The sequence below is a fragment of the Carassius gibelio genome, chromosome A6 (assembly GCF_023724105.1).
Source record: "Carassius gibelio isolate Cgi1373 ecotype wild population from Czech Republic chromosome A6, carGib1.2-hapl.c, whole genome shotgun sequence".
NCBI lineage: Eukaryota > Metazoa > Chordata > Actinopteri > Cypriniformes > Cyprinidae > Carassius > Carassius gibelio.
Window position 1 is genome coordinate 29,474,113 of NC_068376.1, and position 14,735 is coordinate 29,488,847.

At 35.0% G+C, this 14,735-nt stretch overlaps 1 protein-coding gene across 4 annotated transcripts in view; it reads left to right on the forward strand.

The window, feature by feature from the left end:
• The window catches only part of LOC128016020 (synaptotagmin-2-like), a 41,626-nt gene that overhangs the window by 14,400 nt on the left and 12,491 nt on the right, over positions 1-14,735 (forward strand). The window contains exon 1 of one of the 4 annotated variants that reach the window (XM_052600327.1): positions 10,636-10,824. The exons of the other annotated variants lie outside the window; for them this stretch is intronic. The gene's annotated coding sequence lies outside the window, so the exon portion shown is untranslated. Of the gene's footprint in view, positions 1-10,635; positions 10,825-14,735 lie in introns of those variants that run through there. 4 annotated transcript variants of the gene reach the window in all.

A 14,735-nucleotide genomic window follows, 5' to 3' on the forward strand; every position in this document is an offset into this window, starting at 1 on the left:
TTTAAATGTATAACACAGTAATGAGGCAGAAACATACAGTGCGATAGACAGGACAGAACAAGAAAGGCTTTTTGTAATCTTTCATTGCGCAAAAGTATTGTAACATGAAAGGGTCCACATAGAAAGTTTAAGAGAAAGACAATGGGTAGAGATATACAGTATGGAGGATAACTGACTGCTACATTAGAGAGAAGAGATTAGGTGAACTTGAATTTAATGATTTGAATATTCATCCGTTCCTCACATTAAACTATTGAACACCATGAGAATACTTGGAATATAGTGCACAAAAACTTTATGGTGTTTGCATGCTTAATGATTTTTGTAAGTGAAGCTTTGAAACTTGTGAAAAAAAAAAAACAATCATATCACATCTATATACAGTACTGGTGTACTAAAATTAACTTTAAGCATATTTACAGATTAAAAATTACTTTAAATTTTTTCACAAATGGACCCAACTTCCTGTTTCAATAGAAAATACATCTACTATGCTTTTCCAGTGATAGCATGGTGGTACACCTGACAGACTACTGCTTACCTAGCTGACTGTGTTAATGAACTCTGTGTGTGTGTGTGAGTAAATCACTCCGCTCGATGCGCCCTCTAGCTTTATATTTCTGGTTAAACCCCTGCATTGCAGCATTACTCGTAGAAGCAGAGAGAAAGAGAGCAAGAGAGTGAGAATAAAACCTGGTCCAAATCACATCAGAGAGAAGCCCTTACTTTACTGAAGTTATGTGATATTCAGTTGACTTGAGAATTGCCTTTTTAAACCCAGTTCTGTTTCTGAATTTGAATTTAATTGAGGAGTCAAATAAGATGTAGAACCATCATTTGAATTTGAATATAAGGAAACTGCAGGTTTCTCTTTTAAAGTCCCCCGTGGTGAGTTTTATGTTGTTTATTTGTTCCTGTGTTGTTTTTAATATGCTTTTAGACAAATCATGTGCCAATCCATTTATCAACCCCATTGCTGAGTATTTTCTATGAAGTTATTTTTGATTCAAAACAACTGAACACCTGTGGCAGTGCGATTTGTAGTTGTAAAGAAAAGCCACACATGTGTATCAGTAAATTTGAAGTCACAGAGAGAAATGTTTTAAGAGATGCAAACCTGTAGACTTTTTTTCTCTCCCACAAACACAACACAACAGTTACATCTTCTCAAATTCTTCATTGCAGGTGCACAAATCCTATTCTACAAATCACACATTTAGAAACTCGTACGACCACATTTTTGAAACAATTGCTGCAGTGAATGTGGTGCAAAACGCATTTACACACCCGCATCAAGAAAAGTGAAGTCGTGGAGAAATGTTGAACATCCGCAAATCAGTACGTGAATTCATCCAATGAGAGTTGCACACTTGTAGAATATTTTCTCAGAAATGTCTTGTATATTTTTCTAACACAAACACAAAGTACATAACTATAGCTGCTTGAATCTGCTGCGATGAATCTCAAACACTGTTTTTCGCTTTCAAGTGACAAGTTTCGCGCTCTCCCTTTTGCACCGAGATATTTGGTTCAAAAGTGATTTGTGCATCTGTAGAGGTAGTGGGCGGGACTGTTTAGAGATTAGAGAATTTCAGCCAATCAGAAGAGCTACTTTGGCTCGTTGCTGAGCATAGACTCATGGTGTCATATTCACATTGTTCTTCATGTCAAATAGTTTATATATAATGTTAGACCATTGCTAAAAAAGAATAGTTTTGTGCTTAATATAGAAAAGGCACTTTTGATTTTGTTGTAAAATAAAAAATAAAAATGCTAAATGATGCTTGGCTTATTTGGGCTGTGATAAATCTTTCTCTGGTAGTTCATCATCTGTGCTCTTGCTGTTGTGAAACATGTGTCCATCTTGGAGGCTGAGGAGAAAATCCTGCGAGGACCTGTCATTGATGCAAGCTACTGTAAGGATTCTATAAAGGACAAAATGTTGAAACATGATATCCTGCCATAATATATAAATAACCATTGTTTATACCACTATGCAACTTTTGCTTTTTTATTTATTTTTATCAGTGAGTGGGATCACTTTGACAGCAGGATAAAGAAACAATTAAAGAAGAGTGGCAAGCCATTGGAGAGTCATCTACAGGAGTCATGCTGTTAAAAAATAACCAAGTCATGGTGTTAATAAATATTTTTTTTTTGAACAACAATGTTGTCTCTTTCTTTTAAATGACCCTTGGAACTTTAGAAAAGGGTTCAATTGTGTTTGTCTTCATAAAATGCTATGTAGGACACGTTTTGTTGCTGTATGACGAGCAATTGTGAATTGTACAGCAAATATTTCATTTAGGATCCATATGATTACACAGTACTGTATGTCTAATGGCCTGAATATGGTTAATATCTAAATATAACTTAATATAAATTCACAACATCATATATCAGTCAGTCTCCTGTATATAAAAACAGTTTATAAATAAATATAAATAATACAGTTTACAGTAGGTCATAGTTCTGCAGCCTCCCCTTACTGGACGCATGAGGACCAACAGGGGCGTAAAACTGCTTGGGGCGTATATCTACCAGCTACAGTTCCCAAGCCTCCACCTACTCAGCAACGAGCCAAAGTAGCTCTTCTGATTGGCTGAAATTCTCTAATCTCTAAACAGTCCCGCCCACTACCTCTACAGATGCACAAATCACTTTTGAACCAAATATCTCGGTGCAAAAGGGAGAGCGCAAAACTTGTCACTTAAAAGCGAAAAACAGTGTTTGAGATTCATCGCAGCAAAAAAATATACAAGACATTTCTGAGAAAATATTCTACAAGTGTGCAACTCTCATTGGATGAATTCACGTACTGATTTGCGGATGTTCAACATTTCTCCACGACTTCACTTTTCTTGATGCGGGTGTGTAAATGCGTTTTGCACCACATTCACTGCAGCAATTGTTTCATAAATGTGAGCGTACGAGTTTCTAAATGTGTGATTTGTAGAATAGGATTTGTGCACCTGCAATGAAGAATTCGAGAAGATGTAACTGTTGTGTTGTGTTTGTGGGAGAGAAAAAAAGTCTACAGGTTTGCATCTCTTAAAACATTTCTCTCTGTGACTTCAAATTTACTGATACACATGTGTGGCTTTTCTTTACAACTACAAATCGCACTGCCACAGGTGTTCAGTTGTTTTGAATCAAAAATAACTTCATAATTTTCTCCTTAAAACTGTAGTTTCCCCCAAAGGCAGTCATAGAAACGCGATTTGAAACAGCCTTTTTTTTTTTTTTTTGCTACGACACAACATTTAGTAATCAGTCACATGGTCCTCAAGTAAGTACATTTATTGAATGTTACTGAATCCACTATAGTTGTCCGCTAGTACAAACAGTTTTATCAATCATTATCCATGTACGAACCAGCGCAAACAGATAATGTTACCTCACGAAATTAGCCATAAGTCTCCTTGCTTACGTTGAGCATACCAGCTTATTTCTGGTTCAAACACATATGGTTAAATTTAATTTTGATGATCAAAGATGAGTTCTAAATGATACAATTTTTGACTACAAGGGGGACTTTAATAAAATATTTAATTTTTATGTATGAATTACCCCTAGATAATATTAGTAACCGATTTTTAAAATCACACCTACAAAATTCAACTTCATTGTAAGTTAATATATTTTTATATTTAATATGTATTTAATATATATATAATATGTTTTTGATATATTTAATAAAAAATATACAGTTGAAGAGCACTTACATTTGTATTGTTTATTTTAATATATTTTATTTATTTGTTTGTTTAATCTGAACACAATGTGGTGGATCATTTTTATTATTTTAACAGTATTAAACTTAGTTTGATAGAAGTTTTTTTTATGTAAATAAGTGTATTTTATAGGGTATGCAAGGAATAAATATGCTTGATTAGTCAAACTCAATAATTAATTGTTTAATATTGTATATTGTGTTGGACTATTTAATTTCTTTGAATTGTAATTCATAATTTCAAGTTCTTTAAGCAAGTAAAACTCAAATTCATTCTAATGAACTGAAAGGGAGTCGATTCTTATTTTCTGCGCATTGCCCTTTAAAGCTACCATAGTAAATTCCACCATACCTACACATCAGGCAGTTTGTTTTAGACTCCTGCAGTCACTGTCTTACAAAAGCAGTAGTTTAAGGCCCTTGTTTGAGTCGCCATTAAATATTCAGTGAACTTGTGTGTATTTTGAATACAATTAATATGTATGGGCATCTGCTTACATGCTGGTTTGTGAGTGTGTGTGAATAGACTTCAGGAAGATCAATAATTCAGTGCATCCCCTGCCATCATCCCAGCTACTTTTACAGTGACCTCTCCTCACACCATCTTTATACAAATACTGTATGTGCAATTATGTGAGCACAGACTATTGTAGCCACACATCGTTGACTTCTGAAATGTGAATGGGGAACAACACATCTGTTTAAAAGAAATAATTCACCCAAAAATGAAAATTTACTGAAAATGTACTAATGTATTTTGTGGTGCCGCTCGTGTCTGGTGTAGAATCCATTATAATCAGTGCTGTTGTCTACACTAGATGCAGTAAACTGCTGCCTCATTCTATTCATGACGTGCTTACACAAAGTTCAAATGATTTTCAACGGTCGCTTTGTTGCGTCCTGTTGTGGTGCAGACACGATGTCAGCATAGTTTGTCAGGACGGTCAGTAAGGTTGCAGATTGAAAAGTTAGTATCTTTTTGCAGTCCAATGGATGGCAGTGCGGTGGTGGCTTGTGTCTGTTGAATGGTGATTTAACGTTATGTTGTTACCTAGTTGGAGAGACTCAATACTTATAGGGATGGGCGATATGGAGCAAAAAATATACCTCTATATATATTTTGCTATATCTCTATATACGATATATATCTCGGTATCTTTACAGGAAAATAACCCCCCAAAAACTACTGCAAAAACAAATATGCCAAATATTACGTTTAGGGTCCTATGAAACGTTTTATTTTTTTCTTCACCATATGTTTTATTGTTACCTAATTCAATTATTTAAATGCATAAAAACAAGTTAATTACGTAGTTTAAAAAAAATTCTTAAAATATCCTTATGTGAAATGTTTTTTTCCTTTCAGAAATTCTGTGTAATCACATTTTTCTGGTTATCAAATGAAGGCATAAAACATTCATTTAGTTTTTCTTTTAATTATTTAAAATTAAGCAAACTTTAATTTTGGTAAACAAAGGGGATTTACTATTAAAAATAAAACATGGGAGAAGTGTTGTGTGATTATTCCTTAAAAAAATATGTTAGTTTCATTTTAGTAGTAGTAGTGGGCTATGTACATTCTGCTGAACAATAGTAATAGATTTCTGGCAAATACTTTTACTTTGACGGGTTTACCTTTACAGTTCTGTGTATGTGATACTACAGTCTATGATGTGATATGAGCTAGTTTTACTCTAATCAAACGGTCAGATGCTCATGAAGTGACTCTCAGTGCAGTTCTGGAGATGTTGTTCATGTGTTCACGTCTTTATTGAGTAGATCAGTGCGAGCGGCACGCGCGCTTCCGTGTGTTTAATGAATGCTTCTGCACCATTCATTAACACAGACACGCAGAACACACAGGATTCATATTTAAATAGACTTTTCTGGGTTATGGAGCCAGTTGTCCTTTTTTTTTTTAAGACTTTTTTTTTATACTAGTTCTGTACACGCAAGGGGAGGGGGGACAAAAGCAAGGAGGCAGGGGGCGAGCACAGCACAGAGAAGGCAAACAAACAAAGTGGCGGAATCAGAATTAAATATAAACAATATATCGATATATACGATGTCAAAATCCATATCGTGTTTAAAAAATATCTCGATATATTTTAAATATCGAGATATCACCCACCCCTAAATACTAAGTAGATAAAGAACAATGTCCCATCTTTTACTTAGTAGGGCCCTATGATTTCTTTGATGCAAAAAACATGGAATCGCGGAAGCCAGTCATAAATACGGAATTTATTGTTTAACACGGAAGAAGCAGTCTTAAGTTGCTGGGGTATATTTTTAGCATATCCAAAAATAAACCAAAATTATAAATGTTTCTTTTATGCCAAAAATCATTAGGATATTAAGGAAGGGTCATGTTCCATGAAGATATTTTGTGAATTTCCTACAGTAAATATATAAAAACTTAATTTTTGATTAGTAATATGCATTGCTAAGAGATACTTTGGGCAAATTCAAAGGCGATTTTCTCAGTATTTAGATTTTTTTGCACCCTCAGATTCCAAATTTTCAAATAGTTGTATCTTGGCCAAATATTGTCCTAATAAACAATACATCAATTGAAACTTATTTATTCAGCTTTCAGATTAGTCAATAGTCAAACACAATATACAATATTAAACAATTAATTATTGAGTTTTTGACTGTCTTCGTTTGTATGTAGGCCTAGGCAATTTATATATTTACAATACTTACTAAAATATAATTTATATTATTTTATTGCTTTTGTATTTGTTGTTTTAAGAGTTAAAAAAAATTTGGTCGTTCTTAATGCAAATGTACAACCGGCAAGTTGGTCGGACTAAAAGCAAAAAAAAAAAAAAAATTATTATATCTGTCCTAAATTGACAGGGTAGGTCGGGTTACGGCAGACAAGAATATTTTTAAGGATGGCCTCATGTATTGTTAAATTGTTAAATACCCTGCCTCCACTACATAGGCCTATGCTTTTCACATCATTATAAGTGTTAGATCACCACATATAATTTATCATTGCAAAAAATGATGCTACATATGCAACATCTGTCTAAACACTAAAATAAGTACAGAACTGTGCAGGATATCTTCGTGGAAGTTTTGCTGCAATATCCATGCATCATATGTCTCATGGGCCTGAAGGAATGCTAAATGTTTTATTAGTAGTGCTGGTTGGGGCAACATTCGATGGTTATAGATTTGAACAAAGCCCTAACAATAAGTTTTACAGTTTTTTGTGTTGTGTTGGTATCATTTGTTCTACAGTGTAAATTTCATACGATTCTCCTTTGCCTCTTTTTTGCGTACTTTATGAAACGCAGGTAGATACTGTTTCAACTGTTTTTGGTAGTATAATCATGGTAGGGCTTGATGCCTGAACCAGAAAATTCACCACCTAAGGGCTTCAGAAATAAACAAATTATATAAATTAATTCAGCTGAACTGAATGTAATTGCCTTTGTGAGTATGATGGATGAAAAGCATATTGTTTCTGCTTTCCCTATGAGAAGTTTGGAAGTTTTGTGCACACTCACACACAACTACAGCTCACTTTGGACCTTTGCTTAACATTGGACCTTTTTTATTAATCTAATGTAATGCAATACTTAACTTTAATTTTAACATGTACATTTTATGCGATATTAATGTTCATTATTCAAAAAGTTCTCACCTCTTTCGAATGCATTTTTAAATCTATTACACAGACTTCTGGTGATTTGTGATTTGTTATATACAACAAAAAGAAGTTGAGTTAGAAAGTGAGATTTGTTACAGTTTGTGTCTCCAACTTTGTAATGCCATAATTAGGAAACATCCTATTCAACATGGCAGACTGTATGGGGCGTCTCAGTCGTTCTTCCCCACCTTGTGTCTGATTGCACACATCACCCAAATGATCCAGCGCAGCCATAAATCCACCCAGTTTGGGATAGCCTTTCTGTTTCACCGTATAAATCATGTAGCAATCAGTGAAAGAGGTTCTGTCGCAGTGACAAAGGTTTTTTTTTGTCTTGGTCATGAATGGAAATGTGGTTTTATCGAGTGAACCATGAGAGCAGAAAAATCTGGTGCATTGTGATTTGTAAATTCAGTTTAATTATTGACTATATTAGACCTGCACTGAACAGATTATTTCCTATAGAATTATGCCGTTTTTCCACCACAATGATTGCAAAAATGAGAAAGAGTGCCAAATCTGATGTAATTGTACTCTATCTGCTTAAGTGCAAAGTCGTTTCATGACCAAATAACTGGACAATGGTCAACTGTGTGATGTAACTATACCTCGCTATCTTGAATGGAATTAAAGATAGCACTTAAAACTGTGACACTTACTGTTAATTCATGAAGTCACGTCTTCCTGTGAAATAACATGCTTCTCTCGAGCTAAAATTGGGACATTTTGTACAATTTTGGGTTAATTAGATGGACCCGAGCTGGTAGATGCATGTATCGTTGTCTATATAGGTCAGTGCTTGGGCTGGATGTAGGTTAGATTATTGTCAGGAAATTCATATCTTCCATCAGGGACTTGAAAGCCTGACGTAATGATCTTCATAATGTCTACACTGATAATTGAGGGTTATTGTATTTCCTGACATTTAATAGCCTTCATTAACCGTTGAGTAAATCTTCATGAATTTAATACTGACTCATTCATATTGGTGATTCAGCTTTGGTGCACATACATCAGGCTTCATAGAAAAGCAGTACCTGGAAGTGCTGCTCAGTTTGCATGTGTTAAGACCTCTGAATCGGGGATGACAGACCCCATCTGGCAGAGGCCGGACAGTCTGTGTTATTAATGCATGGACCCAGGCCACCTCAGCACTTATTACATGCATATAGGATTTCCCCAAAAACAATGAACTGAGGTTTTATTAAGTGGTAATAATGTTAATAATGCTAAATATTGTCCAATATGTGATATTTGAAAAAGACATTAACACACAAAATTGCACTTTTCTTGCAGACAAATACAGGCATTTATTAATTAATTATTTTTTTAATGGCTGATATCAATAGTGTAATCTAGAGAACAAAGTAGCTGATAACCTATAGCTACGGTATTAACAGAGAAATACCCACAGAAAACCACTGAAACTAAATGGACACTTGACTTACACAATATTCACTATAATGCTTTCAAAACTCATATTATCATTTATTATATTTATTATAATCTTACTTTTAGTACTTAAACCTTATTTCACTTCTCATTTCTGTTTTTTTTTAGTTCAGTTTTAATTTAATATTTTTATTTTTTTTGTTTCAGGTTTAAATTTACTTATATAATCTTTAAATTATATTTCTGTCTAGTTCATGTCATTGGCTTTAAAAAAAACTGTATCATGTGACCTCTGATATGTGCATTTGCTGGTTTTGTTTGTCTCTAATGTTCATCAGTGCTAACAGTGCTCTATTCCCTCTGTGCTCTAGCCAGGGCTTTTTTCCCATCTCTCTCTCTCTCTTTCTTTGTGTCTCCCTCTCTTTCTCCCTCTCTCTCTCGCCCCGCTGTTGTTCATTTCTCTGAATAATCAGTATTGACATCAGCTCTATTGCTGCGCTGTCAGCTCTCTATTGTGGGAGATCACAGGGCAATGCAGCCTACTGGGCAATGAATCTTTCATTCATCTATATTTATTTATATTTTTCATTAATTATCTTTCCTATTGTCTGGAACACTTCTGCACAGCACAGGATCTGATTAGTAGTGGTGTCGGCTATTGCTATTACTGCTCATGGTACATAGGGATTTGAATGTTAATCTCGGCATGTAACTCATCCTGTTTGTTTTACAGCCATGAATGACACCTCAGATTGTGCAGTTTGTTGACAAGAGGTGTGCTGTTGTTTTTTGAAGAGATCGGTAAAATGTTTGCCTAGCAGATGATAATATTGGCAAAAAAATTCCATAGAAGTCGTATCGAGTGACAAGAATATTACAGATACCTTTTTTCATGCAAGACAGTAAGGCACCACCTAGCAACCAGAACACATCTCTCCACAGCACCCTAGCATCATGGTTGTGAGTGATGAGTTTTGCACAGAAAAGCAACAATCATTCTAGCAACCACCCACAACTCCCAGCATCATAGCAGTGAGATTTGCACAGGAAAGTGCCACTCAACAATGTAAAATGTAATTATGCAATATAATATAAAAGCTAGTTTATTTATTAGTTTAATAGTAAAAAATTATTGATTACCATTCAGCCATCAAAATCAGTTTGGCCCAGGAGCAGTTTGTGCTTTAAAATGTGACAGAACACAGCATTCCTAGCTCCCATCGAGGATTGCAGTTGATTAAACACTGCACTTAATTTCTTTAATTCAGAAATAACAACTTATAAAAGCTCATACCAGCACTGCAGCCCTCATCCAAAAAAAATCAGACTAGCTGTAACCGTGGCTATTTTTATGAATATTTGCATAACAATGTGACCCATAATGTGAAGCCGTCTGGCAAAATGTCACATAGTTGACAGTAACCGTAGGTAGATTTCTTCATTGTGTTTCTCCTCTCAGGATTGTGCACTGCACATCTCCTGGTTTATTACGGACCGGCCTCTAGAGAATTGCATGAGAAATTGGATCGTATTGTTTTGTTATTCTGTTTCCCTCCTACATGCAGCACAAGTTTCTCTGCACACCTGGACAGTTTCCCCCTGACATTTCAGCAGCCAATCCCGCTCAGTCTCCCCGAGGAGGGGACGATTTTACATATTGATCCGTGGAGATTGTCCTCCACTAGCGGTTCAGGGCGTAGCACACTGCATTCGGCCGAGTGTGAGCAGAATCCATAATGAGAGAGAGACAACGAGAGAACAGGAGGAGAGATAGTAACGCTAACAGGACAGAAGAACAGAAGACAGTTCAGAGGTAGCGATAAAGCGACCGTGAGGTAAAGTTGAAAGAGGGAGGTTTGTATCTAATGAAAGAGAGGGGACTGTGCAGCAGCGAGACTCAGACTGTACTGCAGTGAGGGGGACTGCAGCTCGTGTGGATTCGTGTGAGATCGTGGGATGCTCCTGAGAAGCGTTCTGCTGCTCTCCTGTCTTTGATGGGTGGCTTCATTAGGGAGGACAGAACTATCTCCTGGTAAGGGCTTTCCCATTTCTGCAAGACCCCACCCTCCCGATCGACTCCATCTGAAAAGCATGCAAAAAAATTTCACGCTGTTTAATAGTTGTTTTCGTTTTGCCTGCTGCATCATAAAGAGTTTACATGAACTCCTTGATTTCAGAAGCAGGACATGAATGATTGAAGCCCTGAAGATCAAGTTTCTTAATGTAGAATCTTTTGTTCAAGATGTACAGAAACCCACAAAGACATTAGCCATGTCAATTACTTGTCTTAATGTATTTATATTCATATATTTGAGACTGAAAGTAGTTTTTGCTTTGCTGAAATTATTTCCATATAGTCCCAGACTGGTTTATGTTAGTGCTGGTTTAGCTAATTAATTACTAAATTTGCTAAGGTTTTGTTAAATTTAGCTGTATTAAACTTTTGAAAGATACCATATAGTTACAGTTTGTCACGTATTGACACTGCTGTAAAGTTATATTATATTCTTTCCACAAAGTTTATGTTGCATATTTCCTCAATGTTTTTTTATGTTTTCTGTACAGTTGGTCATGGACTGATACTGCTGTTTGTTTGTTTTTTGTATGTCCCTAAAAGTCATGTCGAACAATCTTTTCCTTGTCTTAGTAGGCCAAATCTACATATAGTGAGCTGCTGTGCTGGTTATTTCAGATGGGTAGTGTTGCTTTGCTGGGTGGTTGGACTGGTTATTGATTTTTCTATAATCTAGCACTTTTCATGATTTGCAGGACTTCCGTCACCGATCTCCTCAGGAGAAAACACATTCCAGATGTTCTCCAGAAACAGTGTTTCATTGAGATGCAGTGAAGAGTTTGAAATCTCTGAGATAGGTGGGCTCTTCAGTACAGAAGGCATTGCCAATGGTGAAAAGATACTGTAAATGGATGTTATCAGGGTTGTGTTAGGATAGCTGTCGTGCCAGTGAAGCAGAGGTCACTGTCAGTCTCCATTTATAAGATGAGATGTTCATAAAGCTCTCTGGTCGTGTGGGGATGTTTCTCAGGAGAATGCAAATGCTAACAGGGTCTTTAAGGCAGTTAAGAAGTACATCAATTAACAGCATATCATTGACAGAGCACAAAAAGGTCAGTGTTTGTAGTTTGATCTTCACATATAATTTGATTTGCCTTACGGTAGATACAATTTCTAATCTAATTGATTACCTTATGGATTTGTTTCTCTGATTTTTCCACACCAACAGAAGCAAAATCTCACTCTGCACTCTCTAATTTCTGCTGTTTCCAGATCGGTCCGTCGCAGACACACATAATCAGGGTGAAACCCAATGTGCAGACTAACCGCATATCCCAGTTCTCCACAGTTCAGACAGATCACATCTCCAGACCAAACATATTAGTATAGATTTACATGCACATATCAAGCTTCTGGCAGTGCATTCATGCTATAACTTATATCAGTATCTGTCTTTCCCGGACTTGTATTTATGGATGAAGGGATCGATAGACAGATTTGATCAAATAGTATATATTAAAAGTTTGTGACTATCCAGATCAAAGCCTATAAACATTTTTTTTATATATATATTAAAATATAAAATTTTAATATATAATCAAATAGTTTAGTCCTTAAATATATTAAAGGTATGTGACTGTTAATCAAAACTTATAAAAAAAATATGTAAAATACTAATATGTAATAAGATTTAAAAATAATTTATTAATAAGTATATTAGTATATTTAATGTTATGATATAAAAATGTGTGTGTGTGTGTGTATATATAAAATTATATTTAATATATAATTTTTAATACATAATATTTTATGCATTAAAATATATACAAGTTTGTGACTATTAGTAAATAATTTAGTTTTTTAGAGTATATATATATATATATATATATATATATATATATATATATATATATATATATATATATATATATATATATATATATATATATATATATGCGTACACACACATACATATATATAATGTAAAACAGTAAAATAAATATTTAAATATATAAATAATATCTTATTATTATATGTTCTGTATATGTGTGTATACAGTATGTTTATGTAATATATGTTTTTTTTTTTTTTTTTTTTGCTTTGATTTAAAGTTTGATATATTGTAATTAATCACAGAGCTTAAGAGCTTGTTTTAATAAAAATTCAAATTGGGACAATGGCCAAGCCCCCCCAGACTAATCAGAAGCCCCTTAAACACACCAGCCTTGGCTAGAGTCCTCATGTCTATCAGGGTGTGAGCGTATGAAGGGTTTCATCACATGCCCGACTCTTGGGGAATAGAGATTTTGACACAGCGTTGTCAGCCAATAAAGCAGCTCTGAGCGCAAATGCCAGCGGCACGCAGCAGGTGAGCTCTGCAACGGTGGAGAGCAGCGGATAGATGTCGAGCTACTCCAGAAAATCAATGCAACCCCTCAAACGCTGGTCAAATCAGTGATTGCCTCCTAAATAGTGCAGATTGGTTTTGCGTGTATTGAAGAGTGGAGGCTGAGGATCTTGTCATTTTGAAGATTTATCCAGCATGGATTGGAAGGGAGATTTGCATTTGTTAAATCAAACCCATTTGATTCTTTCAGAGAAGAACAGAGTACAAATGATAGTCAATAGCTGGCTTTGTTTAGATTGGTATTGATTAGTATTTATGGTTGCTTGTTGGCAGTTGGCGGGGAAAGAGCGAATCTTAGAAAGTTTTTCTTAAGCATAGCTCAGATACATGAGCAAAACACTGAAAATCCTGGAAAGCAGAAGCCAGTGCTGTAACACAGACCATATATAAAGCCTACATTTCAGCTGAATGAAGAAACACTCACATATAAACAAATCACCTGCGTCAGTCATAGAAAATCCCATATTACTCAACCACTGATAGTAAGTATGCATTTTCTAATTCAAACTTGCAGAACACATATTGTCAATTTACAACCAATTATTTTTTTTAACACTTTAATAATCTACACCTTCTGAGTGGTGTGATTTCATTAACAATTTGCCTAGAAACTCTTTGCTTAATCAAAAGTCTAATTTTCAGTTCTTATTCTGTTTTCATTTGCATTGTCAGCTGACATTCAGTTAGTTACTCGTTTATTTGTAGAGCACTTTTCACGATACAAATCTTCAGCTTCACAGAAAATGAAAGTTTCTGCATTACATTTAGGAGTAGATTTACAGTAGAGACTGACTATGTCAAGGTGATGTCTATATGGCAGATATGTACGGGGAAACAAACATTCAAACAAACGGTGAACATGGAGTATGGAAAACAAAACTAGATTTTTTTATATACAGTTTAGCATGTGTTTTTAAGACTCCTAATTGCATTCAATATCTATACGTCTTTACAAAATTTTGCCAAAGTCATATTATTTAGATAATGTTTTTTTATTGCTGTCTGTCCACCAGTTTGTGCCAGTTTCTAGATTCAAAACTCTTTATTAATCCACATTTTAATCTCCATATAGTACATATCAGAGCTCCTTCTTAAGAGTTCTTGTGATTTGTCCTGCTGTTTAATTTGATTTTAAATATTGTCTAGCTGAATGTACAACCTGCCAGCAGAGCTCCCCTCATTTAAACTTATAAGTTTTCATTCACAAGGTTGTGCAAAGCTATCTGCAGTGACAGCAGATATTATCTGACATTTTGGAGGTAGATGCTGCAGTGAATGTGAATTCTCTCTGATTTCTGTTGCACACAAGGATGTTGTAAGCAATGCGAGGAATAATGTCTTTTTTATAAACTGAAGGAAAATTTGTGCAAAATTTACTGGAACCAGAACAAGTTGAAAGCACTGAGGCGTCCCAGGACAAACTGTGTCATGTTTTGTCCTGTAGTGCAGTGTTCTGTTTATTTTGCACAGCATCCTTTGAAGTCTGTGTAAAGGCAATTCAGAGAATTTTTTCTGAACACAT